Here is a 13,309-nt window from a genome sequence, read left to right on the forward strand (position 1 = left end):
AAAAAAGTTCTAAAAACCTAAAACCGTGTATCTCTAACATGTACTATTTGCTATTTTAAAATTTATGACGAATATAAAGTGAATAGTATCTGCTTATGATGTGTTTCGAGTTTATTCTTTAACCTAGGTACAATAAAAGTAATTTTCTAGAAAAATATTTTGTTTCCTTGTATTTAGTGTGTGCAGGTGTTATGAACCTTTATGGCTAACGCACGAGGAAAGGAGCCGAAGGGAGGCAACATGGAGGAGTTACACGCACTAGTACCATTTAAAGGGTGGGAAAAGTCAAATTTTCATCACAAGATAATGAAGATCCAAGAGCATTGTGTTGTAGTCCTCATCCATGCGAATCGAACGAGCCAAAGAACACCTAAATCAAAGTTCATATAAAAAATCGGTGCCCAAATTACTTAACGGTCAGTGGTCCGTTGGCACCGTTTCGTCAAACTGGACAACATTTGTGAAGGCCATACCTAGGGCGGGGGTTATCCCATATGAAGAACCGACCTCTAGGGGCCTATATAAGGAAGGGGCCCTAGCTGCCACAACAATATCATTCACATCTTGGAACAGGGGAGTCGTGTCGCCGCCATAGATATTTACACGATTTAAGGAAGAGAAGAAGAAGAAGGCTTGGGACAAGGAGGCCTTAGCATCAACGCCATCGCCATCTCCGCGTTCATCACCGATCCCGCCATGCATCGCGTTGTAATCCAAACTTTATTGTGGATCTTATACATGTATCATATTCATTCATCCATGTTCACTCGTCTGATGTCATGTGCCACTTTTATGGAGTAGTTCAGTTGGGGATATGGGTATCAATATGAAATAAAATAAAGATCTATGTTGTTTCATTGCTATATGTGAAAGTGGTGGTTGTCTTCAATGATGTTGTATGTGGTGCACCATACAATATTTGCCATTAGGAACATTAAAGTCAAGCATCATTAAGCGTGATTGGAGGTAGGAAGTACATGTGATATCAATCCACCGCATCTTTCAATCATGTCTTAGTGAAGGTTAATAGATACAAGAGCATATGACCATAGCCATGGGGAGATCCTTAATTATTGGATCCGTGCGGCATGCGAAGGGATAAGATAGTGATTATAAGGGGTGTGGAACAATGCTTATGTGAGCACATTTATTCGGGCCTCTCCAAACTTCACCACATGTAATAAACATATTGAATCCTAATCATGGTTAAACTATGCTAGTGGTGATTCCGAACACTCCAATAACGTCTTTATCTTCCTCTTAGTTTACTTTCAGTTTTAATTACTTTTAGCTTTTACTTTATCTTGTATTAATTATTGTTGTTATTTACAACTTCATCAAACTATTTGGTTGATTACAGTAGTTTTATAGACACATATAGAATAGGCTATTTCCTTAACAGAACGTGAGTGTGGCTGCATTGACAATGTTGTCACGAAGTTGCGTAGTTTCCATCCTGTAAAACTTACATAGGATCGGTCTTAAAATAAATATATGTTGTTGTTAAGCACTGCAATAACCCTGTTGTGCCTGTTGTGGTGCAGGAAACCCAGTCATCAAAGGTCGGCCGGTACTAGAAGCGTGGTTGTGGTGGTGTGGGGAGGGCGAGCTTTCAGCAAGAGATGGGAAGGGAGGGTGGCATACAGCCTTCCTGGCCACAAGCAACAGTGGGTATAGGTAGTGACATAGGCATCCCCAATGGGCCTGCCAAAGATGGTACCCGAGGTTTACTGAAGGCCCACGACCCGAAGTTTATGAAGCCCGGAAGCCCAATTAAGAGATAGTTTGGAAATATATAGTTGTATTAGGAATACTTGACTTGTAACTATTACGGGACGAACTCAAAGGGACTCCCAGACTTTGTAAACTTGGACATCACGAAATCCTCGGCTCCACCTCCTATACAAGGGGGAATCGAGGGAGAAAGAAGGGATCGATTTCATTGTCAACACAACCCTAGTTTTCTAGCAGTCGAGTACTTTTCCGGCTGAACCCTCGAGATCTACTTGCCCTCTACTTTCTACTAAAACCCTAGTCTACAATCCGTAGGCATTGACAAGTCGATACCTTGTCAATCGGCGCCGTCTGTGGGGATTAGAGGCGACAAGGAGCTGATCTCGATGGCACACTCAACATCGTCGGCGTCTTCGGTGGCAAGCAACGCGTTGGACAGAGGTAAATAGATCGAAACTGGTCTATTCGATTTTGTTCCTCACCCGCCCTCCCGTTTGGATGAATATGCGTATCTGGAGGAGCCTATGGAGATGACGTGGAAGGTTCCACTTCCGTGTCGGAAAAAAAAGGATTGCATCGTCTCGAGGTTCCGATTTCGTCGGGATCATCGGCGGTCGGTTCCGATCTTTCGGAATCATCGTCATTGTTAGAGATAGGCGATGAGGAGATTTCGCCACCACGCTTTGTCAAAACTACGACAAGCGAAAAACTCGCCAAGATCTTCGGCAACATTCCTTCGAGTCGTCTGCGGACTCCAGTATAAGCAGCGACTCAGACATCGTCGACAGCTTTAGCTTCATCGACAAATCTACTTCTGTTGGAGAGGTCTTCGCCAATCTATATGACGGTGTCACCAATCCCGACAAAGTTCAAAGTTCAAAATACCATCAAATCTATGTAATTGGAGAGGCAAGTCGCTCACAGGAGGAGACATCAGAGGTTTTCGATGATGGGGGAAATCCGTACATTGATCCCGCTGATCTCACGCGAGGTTTGGAAACCAAATATGTTGGACCTGCGACACGACAGATGGTACAATTTCCGCAAGCAGTTTGGGGCAGAGTCGCAAGAGCTATCGATGGCACAAAACCGATGACTACGGCTGCCACAGCTGAAGAGTTACAGGCATACCAATATAGACTCGCCCATGCTAGGCGAGAACTCGAAAAACAGAAAGCTGCGCTGGATAGGAGGCAAGCTGCGGCTTCCGAGTCAAGCACGCGAAGAGCTGGGTTGAGTCGACAGTCAGGCACTTCGGGAGGAGATAGTCACAGAGTAGCTCGAAACAGGGCAAGGTCTCGGTTACAGAATATACCTGAAGCCGAGAGGGGGATGTAGGGATTCGTTGCATAGAAAACAAAAAATTTCCTACCGCAAGAACGCAATCCAAGCCAAGATGCAATCTAGAAGACGGGAGCAACGAGGGGATAATCGAGACTAACCCTTGAAGATTTCCAAAGCCTATAAGAGTAGGCTCTTATTGCTGCGGTAGACGATCACTTGCCGCTTGCAAAAGCGCGTAGAAGATCTTGATCACGGTGCCACGATCGGGCAGCACCTCCGTACTCGGTCACACGTTCGGTGTTGATGAAGACGACGTCCTTCTCCCCGTTCCAGCGGGCAGCGGAAGTAGTAGATCCTCCTCGGAATCCCGGCAGCACGACGGCGTGGTGTCGGTGGTGGTGGAGAACTCCGGCAGGGCTTCGCCTATGCGCTGCGGGAGTTTGTATGTGAAGGAGGGGAGGCTAGGGTTTGGGGAGAGGGGGCTATGGGCGCCGGCCTCAAGGGGGCAGGGGTGGTGCGGCCAAGCCATGGGCTGCCCCCTCCCTCTCCTCCTCATTATATAGGTGGAACCCCAAGGGTTTGCCCAAAGTCTTCGAATAAGACCCCAACAGAAAACGCGCCTTATGGACGAAACCTGGAGGGACAGGGACTCTCCCCTTCCCCCTTTTCTTGGCCGGCCAAGGAGGTGGAATCCACCATGGACTCCACCCTCCCACTTGGTTGGCTGGTTAGGGTTTGTGGAGTCCCTCCGAGACTCCTCCTTCCATAGTGATTTATTCCGGATAATTCTAGAAACCACCTTCCATAAATTCACCGGATCATTTCCAAACTTGGAAAGTGACTTCCTATATATGAATCTTATTCTCCGGACCATTCCGGAACTCCTCGTGATGTCCTGGATCCCATCCGAGACTCCGAACAAAACTTTGAACTCCATACCATATTCCATATCTACTTAAACGACATCAAACCTTAAGTGTGTCACCCTACGGTTCGCGAACTATGCAGACATGGTTGAGACCTCTCTCCGACCAATAACCAATAGCGGGATCTGGAGATCCATAATGGCTCCCACATATTCAACGATGACTTTAGTGATCGAATGAACCATTCACATACGATACCAATTCCCTTTGTCACGCGATATTTTACTTGTCCGAGGTTTGATCATCGGTATCACTCTATACCTTGTTCAACCTCGTCTCCTGACAAGTACTCTTTACTCGTACCGTGGTATGTGGTCTCTTATGAACTTATTCATATGCTTGCAAGACATTAAACGACATTCCACCGAGAGGGCCCAGAGTATATCTATCCAGTCATCGGGATGGACAAATCCCACTATTGATCCATATGCCTCAACTCATACTTTCCGGATACTTAATCCCACCTTTATAACCACCCATTTACGCAGTGGCGTTTGATGTAATCAAAGTACCTTTCCGGTATAAGTGATTTATATGATCTCATGGTCATAAGGACTAGGTAACTATGTATCGAAAGCTTATAGCAAATAACTTAATGACGTGATCTTATGCTACGCTTAATTGGGTGTGTCCATTACATCATTCATATAATGACATAACCTTGTTATTAATAACATCCAATGTTCATGATCACGAAACCATGATCATCTATTAATCAACAAGCTAGTTATACAAGAGGCTTACTAGGGACTCCTTGTTGTTCACATAACACACATGTATCAATGTTTCGGTTAATACAATTATAGCATGGTATGTAAACATTATCATAAACACAAAGATATATTATAATAACCATTTTATTATTGCCTCTTGGGCATATCTCCAACAGTCTCCCACTTGCACTAGAGTCAATAATCTAGTTTACATTTGTAGAGATATAACACCTTGGCCTTCCGGTGCTTTATCATGTTTTGCTCACGGGAGAGGTTTTAGTCAACGGATCTGACACGCTCAGAGACGTATGTATTTTGTAATTCATTTGCGTCTCAACGCATCACTCATTTCCAAATGAGTCGGCATTAAATATGTTTGGTCTTCTGGTGGAACCTTAATTCCGCGGTCTGAAATATGTCACTAATATTGTCACACACAATATAGCTTCAAAGTTTTGACTCTGTCGGAACTACACCAAGTTCTCAAAGAACCTCTTGACTCAACATCCTTTGTCATTGTCAAAACAATGACATACTCTACCTTCTTTTGTAGAATCCGTCACAATATTTAGAACTTTTCTAAATCTAGCATAGACAACTTCTAACTCATTGTGCTACCTTTTAATCAACACTTAGTCTAATTTGAGATTGAAATTTTATTTTCATATGTGACAAAACAAATATCGGTGCAACATCTTACAGTGATTTGTTTGTCATTTCTCCATACAAAACTATATATATATATACTTGGTTCTTCTTAAGTACTTAAGAATATTTTTTACTGTTTTTCAATGATCATCACATGAATCATTCTGGTATATGCTCATAACACTTTTATAGCATAGGACATCTGACTGTGTACATATTATTCGTGATCTATAATCACTCATGTGTTTTTACTCATTGAGTGTCAGATACACTCAAGTCTTGTTAAACCTTCACATGACAAGAACATTTTCTTAATATTGAACTACTTCAATATCCATCCTATGTACTTTGACTTAAACTTATTTATGTGTTTCAATCTATCTTCATAGATCTTGACACTAAATTTGTTTCAGTCCATATCCTTTCATTGAAATTAATTTCTCAATGAAACCTTTTTAATCAAGTATATAATTACATCATTTATAACCAACTATATGTCATCTACATAAAGTATTATAAATATGTCTCAGCGCTCCCACTTAATTTCTTGCAAATGCAAGCCTCTTCATCGTCTCTGATGAAATCAAAAACTCTTTGACTATTTCATCTGGTGAAGATTCCAACTCCGCGATACTTACTTCATCCAATTGAAGTTCGTATACCTATCTAGTATTCTATGGACTAGCAAAACTCTTGGTTGTATCTTGTATACACCTTTTAATACACACTTCTGATAAGTTATGTATTTTGCCATCCTACTAACATATCTCATAAAAGAAATATGTAGTGAATAATAGAATAATCCACATAGACTATAAGCATTGCTACGGAAGATCTAATCTTATCGTAGTCAACTCTTTGAACTTTGTCGTAAACAACTTTTCGACAAGTCGAACTTTTTCAAGGATATTTCATCCAAGTCCATCAAATTTATAGATCCATTACTTTTAAAAAGTATTCATCTATTTTGGATTTCATGGCGTATAGCCATTTTAACGGAGTCAGGGCCATCATAACTTCTTTGTTTGTAGTTGGTTTATCATTGTTCAAAATCAATCCTTTGTCCACAAATCATTTATTTGATCACAAAGTAAACTATACCTACAAGGTTCAATATGTACTTCGATCTCCATGACTAAAACACTTTGTAGTCATGGGAGCCATGATCGTCGTGGCCGCTTCCGGAACCAATTCCGATGCTGCGCTACTCTGATCATTATGCTCAGGTTCATAAACTTTATCAAGTTCTATTGTCCTCCCACTCAAAAACTTCGCTAGAAACAATTTCTTGGAAATAAGAAACATTGACAAACACTTTTGTCTTTGTCTCCTTAGTGGGAAGAATTTCCAATGAATTCTCTGGGATAACCAACAAAGACATTCATCCGATTTTAGTTGTAAACTTATTTACTTATGCTATGCATACCAAAATTTAAGAAAGGACTATTATGGTTCATACCCATGCCATAACTCGTATGGTGTCATTTCTACGGATCATGATGATGCTCTATTCAGTGTAAAAGCGGTAGTCTCTAAAGCATAATCCACAAAAATATAATGGCTTTATTTTATTTTATCTCATCATTAATCCAACAAAGTTTGGATACATCTCTTGGATACTTCATCATCACTATGATACTCCAAGAAACGTGAGTTGTAGAACAATTTCATAACTCTCTTAGATGTTCGCTAAAACTCGTAATTCAAATATTTCCACCATGATCCAATCATAGATATTTGACTTTTCTATTACGATGATTTCCACTTCATGCTGAAAATTATTTGAATCCATTCAAATGTTTCAAACTTTTTGAATATATCCACATATATATACTCAATTCATTGTTGGAAGTTTTTATGAAGTAGAAGAATCTCCCGCACACAACTATGCCCAGTGAACCACATACATCATCATGTATTTTTTTCACTAAGTTTGTTGCCCGTTCAACTCCTGGCCTATGAACGGTATTTTAATCATTCTCTTTAGAAAAGATTTGCAAGCGCCAAATGATTCAAAAATCAAATGACTCCAAAAATCCATTTGCATGGAGTTCCTTCATGCGTTCCTTTCTAACATGACCTAAATGGCGGTTCCACAAATAAGTGGAATTCAAATCATTTGCCTTATGGCATTTTAGCGTCAGTGTTATGTATGTGTGTTTCACCATTAAGATTTATAATAACTTATCCATCATATATGGAGTAATGTCATAATTTGAACAACTCATTGTTTTCATTTGACCAGAGCAAAATAACAATTATTAAGTTCTTTATTATAAATTCTAAAGGGCTAGATAGAATGCCAACGACGAACATAATAACACTTTATTTTGTTCCAGACGTGTATTCCTATCATATTCCTTGTCAATCACTTAGGCCATTGTATTCTTGTATTGCGTTGTTTTGTATGACACTTCATACCAACCAATATAGTACTAATACCCAAGAATTTCATAGTGTGACTGAACTAGGAATACAACCATAACATGTATATCATTTATATACACCTGAGCAAGACTTTCTAGTCTTTTCTTTTCTTTTTGCCAAAATATCTTTTGCAGTTTCTCTTTTAGCTTTTCTCATTATTCAGAAAAACACTTTAACATTATTAACTTCTAGGTTTATTGGTCAAATACCAATAACCTTGAAGTTCTTACTTTAAGTTGATCATCATATGACAAGTGTTTCAGATTTCACTATTAGTAACTTTGTAATATGATGAACAATTTCACTCATAATTTTATCCATCATATCATGACGACTTTCCGAGACCATGTCTGTACATGCTAGGCTCGTAAAGTTTTAACCTTGGTATTCGCATGTGCAAATCCGGCTTGCACCCGTTGTATGCACACGTAGAATCTATCACACCCGATCATCACGTGATGCTTCGAAACGACGAGTCTTAGTAACGGTGCATACTAAGGATGATAACTTCATGGATATGCGAATATTATTAGTGCCCCAATAGTTGGAGGATTGTGACGCCTGGCGTCTTCAACCTTCATACATTCCCATAAAACTTATGAGTTTATGTAGTCTCACCAAATTTATATTTTGTCATCTTGCAATAAGGTCTTAGATATCACATATATCTCATACCTTGATTATTTCTGAAAACTAAATTTTCAGCTCCTTACTTTTCAAACAGATTTGAACTTCAAGTTTCACGGAGACAAGATAACTTTAGGTACTAATTGAAACCATAGATCTTTGAATCAACAATGTGAGGTTTACTAAAAGTTTGCAATAGGACTTAATCAATTCTTGATTCTTTAACAATACGGTACCAATCCGTAAAGTTTCTTGTCAGATTTTAACAGTATTTCTATCTCAATAACAAGACTAGCGCATGGTAGAAAACGGATGCCAACACTACAAAATTAATTCAAAATACTACTCAAACTATGTTTATGATAATTAGTTCATGTTTTAATCTAATTACTAATGAACTCCCACTTAATACAACATCCCTCATAGTTGTTAAGTGGTACACGATCCAAATCCACTACACCAAAACCGATCATCACGTGAGATGATGTAGCTTCAATGGTGAACATCAACATGTTGATCATATCATCCATATGACTCGTGTTCAACCTTTCGGTTTCCGTTGTCCCGAGGCCATGTATGTACATGCTAGGCTCGTCAAGCAAACCCAAGTATTCCGCGTGTGCAACATGGCTTACACCCGTTGTATGTGAACGTTGAGTCTATCACATCCGATCATCACGAGATGCTTCGAAACGACGAACTGTACAACGGTGCATACGAGGGGAGAACACTTTATTATCTTGATATTAATGTGAGGGATCATCTTATAATGCTACCGTCGCGTTCTAAGCAAAATAAGATGCATAAAGGATTAACATCACATGCAATTCATATGTGATATGATATGGCCATTTTGTCTTTGCGCCTTTGATCTTCATCTCCAAAGCACGGAAATGATCTCCATCATCAACGGGCATGATCTCCATCATCGTCGGCGTAGCGTCAAGGTTCATGGCGCCGTCTTCATGGTTGTTCACCTCATGTAGCAACTATTACAACTACTTTGAAATACTACTCAACATGAAATTTAAAGACAACCATAAGGCTCCTGCCGGTTGCCATAATACAATAATGATCATCTCATACATATTGATACGTCTCCGACGTATCGATAATTTCTTATGTTCCATGCCACATTATTGATGTTATCTACATGTTTTATGCACACTTTATGTCATATTCGTGCATTTTCTGGAACTAACCTATTAACAAGATGCCGAAGTGCCGTTCTGTTGTTTTCTGCTTGTTTTTGGTTTCGAAATCCTAGTAACGAAATATTCTCGGAATTGGACGAAATCAACGCCCAGGGTCCTATTTTGCCACGAAGCTTCCGGAAGTCCGAAGGAGAGACGAAGAGGGGCCACGAGGGGGCCACACCCTAGGGCGGCGCGGCCCCCCCTTGGCCGCGCGGCCCGTGGTGTGGGGCCCCCGTGCCGCCTCTTGACCTGCCCTTCCGCCTACAAATAGCCTCCGTGATGAAACCCCCGGTACAGAGAGCCACGATACGGAAAACCTTCCGGAGACGCCGCCAACGCCGATCCCATCTCGGGGGATCCAGGAGATCGCCTCCGGCACCCTGCCGGAGAGGGGAATCATCTCCCGGAGGACTCTACGCCGCCATGGTCGCCTCCAGTGTGATGTGTGAGTAGTCTACCCCTGGACTATGGGTCCATAGCAGTAGCTAGATGGTTGTCTTCTCCCCATTGTGCTATCATTGTCGGATCTTGTGAGCTGCCTAACATGATCAAGATCATCTATATGTAATTCTATATGTTGTGTTTGTTGGGATCCGATGAATAGAGAATACTTGTTATGCTGATTATCAAAGTTATACCTATGTGTTATTTATGATCTTGCATGCTTTCCGTTACTAGTAGATGCTCTGGCCAAGTAGATGCTTGTAACTCCAAGAGGGAGTACTTATGCTCGATAGTGGGTTCATGCCTGCATTGACACTGGGACGAGTGACGGAAAGTTCTAAGGTTGTGTTGTCTTGTTGCCACTAGGGATAAAACATTGATGCTATGTCTAAGGATGTAGTTGTTGATTACATTACGCACCATACTTAATGCAATTGTCCGTTGCTTTGCAACTTAATACTTGGAAGGGGTTCGGATGATAACCTGAAGGTGGACTTTTTAGGCATAGATGCGGTTGGATGGCGGTCTATGTACTTTGTCGTAATGCCCAATTAAATCTCACAATACTCATCATGATATGTATGTGCATGGTCATGCCCTCTTTATTTGTCAATTGCCCAAGCTGTAATTTGTTCACCCAACATGCTTGTTTGTCTTATGGGAGAGACACCTCTAGTGAACTGTGGACCCCGGTCCAATTCTCTTTACTTGAAATACAATCTACTTGCAATACTTGTTCTACTCGTTTTCTGCAAACAATCATCTTCCACACAATACGGTTAATCCTTTGTTACAGCAAGCCGGTGAGATTGACAACCTCACTGTTTCGTTGGGGCAAAGTACTTTGGTTATGTTGTGCAGGTTCCACGTTGGCGCCGGAATCCCTGGTGTTGCGCCGCACTACATCCCGCCGCCATCAACCTTCAACGTGCTTCTTGGCTCCTCCTAGTTCGATAAACCTTGGTTTCTTTCTGAGGGAAAACTTGCTGCTGTGCGCATCATACCTTTCTCTTGGGGTTCCCAACGAATGTGTGAGTTACACGCCATCAAGCATATTTTCTGGCGCCGTTGCCGGGGAGATCAAGACACGCTGCAAGGGGAGTCTCCACTTCTCAATCTCTTTACTTTGTTTTTGTCTTGCTTAGTTTTATTTACTACTTTGTTTGCTGCACTAAATCAAAATACAAAAAAATTAGTTGCTAGTTTTACTTTATTTGCTATCTTGTTTGCTATATCAAAAACACAAAAAAAAATTAGTTACTTGCATTTACTTTATCTAGTTTGCTTTATTTACTACCACTAAAATGAGTAATCCTGAAGTTGAAGTTCGTACGTTTAAGCAACGAGGGGGAGAATGTTTGAGAGATGCTTGGTATAGAATTAGTGATGCCCATAATAGATGCACTAAGAAACACTCCACCATTATTTTACTCGAGAATTTTTATGTTGGTATCTCTAGTTGGAATAGATATGTTCTTGATAGTCTCGCAAAAGGAGACTTCCTAAGTACTCCTGCATTAGAAGCTAGTTGCATTATTGAGAGTTTATTTGGAATACCCCTGTTGATAAAGTTAAAACTGAAATCTCTCTTGAAGATGTTATGAAAAAATTGGAAACCATAGAGAAAAATTCTCCAAGTATTGAAGCTAAATTGGAAATGTTACTTGATAAAACTGATGAACTTGATAAATCCTTAGGATGAATTGATGAAAGAATTAGTGTCCTAGGAACTTTTGTTGTCCATGATGATCAAATTAATAGGATTGGCGACCTTGAAAAAGCTATGGGAACCTTGGGTTCAACATTTTCTTCTCTTAAATATAGGGAGAAAGCTTATGTGGGTAAGGAGCAAAAGTTTATGTATGTCTCTAAAGTGCCTAAACCAAAGAAGTATTATTATAGGCCTAAAATTGACAAAGCCCTTAGTACCACCTGAGGATGGGGGAGCTCATAATGACGATGCACCATCTCTTGATAATACTTGATACACACTTTACGCGCCTAGGCGAAAGGCGTTAAAGAAAAGCGCTTATGGGAGACAACCCATGTTTTTACCTACAGTACTTTGTTTTTATTTTGTGTCTTGGAAGTTGTTTACTACTGTAGCAACCTCTCCTTATCTTAGTTTTGTGTTTTTTTGTGCCAAGTTAAGCCGTTGATAGAAAAGTAAGTACTAGATTTGGATTACTGCACAGTTCCAGATTTCTTTGCTGTCACGAATCTGGGACCACCTCCCTGTAGGTAGCTCAGAAAATTAAGCCAATTTACGTGCATGATCCTCAGATATGTATGCAACTTTCATTCAATTTGGGCATTTTCATTTGAGCAAGTCTGGTGCCATTTTAAAATTCGTCAATACGAACTGTTCTGTTTTGACAGATTCTGCCTTTTATTTCGCATTGCCTCTTTTGCTATCTTGGCTGAATTTCTTTGATCCACTAATGTCCAGTAGCATTATGCAATGTCCAGAAGTGTTAAGAATGATGGTGTCACCTCTGAATATGTTAATTTTTATTGTGCACTAACCCTCTAATGAGTTGTTTCGAGTTTGGTGTGGAGGAAGTTTTCAAGGATCAAGAGAGGAGTATGATGCAACATGATCAAGGAGAGTGAAAGCTCTAAGCTTGGGGATGCCCCGGTGGTTCACCCCTGCATATATTAAGAAGACTCAAGCGTCTAAGCTTGGGGATGCCCAAGGCATCCCCTTCTTCATCGACAACATTATCGGGTTCCTCCCCTGAAACTATATTTTTATTCCATCACATCTTATGTGCTTTTTCTTGGAGCGTCGGTTTGTTTTTGTTTTTTGTTTTGTTTGAATAAAATGGATCCTAGCATTCACTTTATGGGAGAGAGACACGCTCCGCTGTAGCATATGGACAAGTATGTCCTTGGTTTCTACTCATAGTATTCATGGCGAAGTTTCTCCTTCGTTAAATTGTTATATGGTTGGAATTGGAAAATGATACATGTAGTAATTGCTATAAATGTCTTGGGTAATGTGATACTTGGCAATTGTTGTGCTCATGATTAAGCTCTTGCATCATATGCTTTGCACCCATTAATGAAGAAATACATAGAGCATGCTATAATTTGGTTTGCATATTTGGTTTCTCTAAGGTCTAGATAATTTCTAGTATTGAGTTTGAACAACAAGGAAGACGGTGTAGAGTCTTATAATGTTTTCAATATGTCTTTTATGTGAGTTTTTGCTGCACCGGTTCATCCTTGTGTTTGTTTCAAATAACCTTGCTAGCCTAAACCTTGTATCGAGAGGGAATACTTCTCATGCATCCAAAATACTTGAGCC

This window comes from Lolium rigidum, chromosome 4 (genome assembly GCF_022539505.1).
Source record: "Lolium rigidum isolate FL_2022 chromosome 4, APGP_CSIRO_Lrig_0.1, whole genome shotgun sequence".
NCBI lineage: Eukaryota > Viridiplantae > Streptophyta > Magnoliopsida > Poales > Poaceae > Lolium > Lolium rigidum.